Source organism: Octodon degus, unplaced genomic scaffold, assembly GCF_000260255.1.
Source record: "Octodon degus isolate 3935 unplaced genomic scaffold, OctDeg1.0 scaffold00203, whole genome shotgun sequence".
In the NCBI taxonomy this organism is placed as follows: domain Eukaryota; kingdom Metazoa; phylum Chordata; class Mammalia; order Rodentia; family Octodontidae; genus Octodon; species Octodon degus.
This window is the reverse complement of record NW_004524779.1, coordinates 2,175,361-2,177,580: the sequence shown is the minus strand read 5'-3', so window position 1 is coordinate 2,177,580 and position 2,220 is coordinate 2,175,361. Positions and strand designations below refer to the sequence as shown.

The 2,220-nt window shown below is 38.3% G+C and overlaps 1 protein-coding gene across 1 annotated transcript in view; it reads right to left on the bottom strand.

Annotated features, from left to right (window-relative positions):
• The window catches only part of LOC101567447 (DCN1-like protein 1), a 56,197-nt gene that overhangs the window by 25,554 nt on the left and 28,423 nt on the right, over positions 1–2,220 (bottom strand). The window lies entirely within an intron of this gene.

Sequence of the window (2,220 nt, the reverse complement as noted above, 5' to 3'; positions counted from 1 at the left end):
TTTTTTTGTGGTACCAGGGATTGAACTCAGAACCCTGCACTTATTCTACTGAGCTATCTCCCTGGGCTGGTTCAGTCCTCTTAAATCAATTTGACATTTGCAAATTGTTTAATCTTAGCAAAATATTGTACATATTTCTGTGTACCACAAAATAATCCTTTTAAATCAAATGCCAAGGCTTTCACAAGTTTTTACTCATGGGAAGGGAAAGAAGAAACTAAAAACAGCCAGTTAACTGGTGGCTACAGAGAAACTAATCCTAGATATGCCAGCTTATTTTTCCTGCAAAATGGAATTTTTTCCCCTATAAGAACAAAATCGAACCCAATATTACACACATCGTACACATGTACTGAAATGTGACACTTCAGCTAATAGGCACAATTACACTGTGTTTATTAAAAAAATACATTAAGAAAATTCACTAAACAGAACAAAGGGTTCATTAGAACTGATTTACATACATTTCATAAACCTTAGTCAATTAATTCAATCATGTTTCTCCTCTCTTTAGGGTCACTCTTCATTACAAATGTACATCTATGTCTTTTCTCTAGCTTTCAATCACTTCCTTGGTCTAATTTCCTAGTTTATAATTTGTTTCTCAACAATTTTTTCCCCTGTCATTTAAAATACAATGAAGTATCCTTACTACAGTCCCCATCAGCCTGCTTATTATATCTTTAAAAACAAGGGGCAGACGCGCTGGTGCACAGCTCTAGTCCCGGCACTGGGAGGTTGAGGCAGGAGGATCGTAGCACGTTTAAGGCCAGCCTGGATTACACAGTGAGTTCAAGGCCAGCCTAAACTACAGAGCAAGACCCTGTCTCAAAGCAAAACGATACAAGAAAAAAACTACCGCAAGGGCTAGGGATGGAAATTAGTATGAGTGTTTATCTAGCACATGTCAGGCCTGGGTTCTATCTTTAGCACGACAAACACAAAACAAAACACTCACTTCCATCATCTGTCAAGTTATTTAACTTTCCTAAGTTTCTTCACCTACAAATTAAGGATAAGAACTGACTAGCACTGTATTACTGCATGCCTGGCACTCAGCTGGTGGTAAGCTATTGAGGCAGGAGCAGTAGAGCGGGTTCAAGGCCAGCCTAGACTACACAGTGAGACCAAGGCTAGCCAGAACTACACCCTGAGACCCTGTCTTAAAAAAAAATCCAAACTCAGAAAAGTTCTTAAACTTTAAATATAGCAAGGTATGTGAAGTACTTAGCACAATGCCAAGCATAATGAAAGCTCACATTAAACAGAAGTTATTGCCATCATTGAAATCGTAAGTCCTCACTTCCCACATACTCCAATTTGAACCTTTTTGTCCCACTTTTAAAAGCTTGTATGACTGAGTCTCAATTTAATCTCCAAGCAAGCATACCCACTAGAATCAAACCAACGCATGCTCTCTTCCTCACAAACTCCAAACATTTCTGAGGCTTTAGAATCTCACGCACAACAATCTTCTCACTAGAACCACCTTTCATCTTCCCTTGGCTAGAATACCAGTTCCCTCAATTCAAATCCCACCTGACCCAGAGAGCATTTTCCAGCCACTTTTACTCTCCTCCATTCCTCCTGTTTCTAAAAGGGAGGTAATTTCATGTCTCCCAGCTTTCCTGAAAGCAAAGTGAATATAGATATTCCTCATTTAACAACCTACCTGTTGGATGAATGTTTGGACTTTCAACCTGCCACTCAAGACCTGAAACTCCTTTTTGGGGGGGAGGGAGGTACAGTGCTGCACATCTTTTTTAGAGCTTCAATGTCTTTTTTTGTATGGCACATCTTTTTATACATACTGTAATTTCACTAACTGTACTATAATGTACATCACTACAGCTTTATGTCCTGTTCTACACTACAGTACTATATGAACAAGTAAAAGTAAAGTCATCAAGCTAGAGTTTGCTCTGACCATTTCTTTGTTTTGAATATTGTAATGTTCATACTATATACAATGCTTCATTCAGCAATCAATTCAACTAATGACCTAACCATAGGACTGAAGCAGGGCCAGAATTCACTCATTAAAAGAGGAAGGTCTGTATTGCTTTTAGTATAAAGTGAGTGAATTAAGCTATTAATGAGTCAAGGTGGTTAAGTGGTGGTTAGAAGCCACCACTTCTAACTGAATTATCTCAAATCAACACTTTTTTTCTATATCCACAAAACATTCAACTTTCAAAAGTTGGAGGGGGTGGGGTTAAA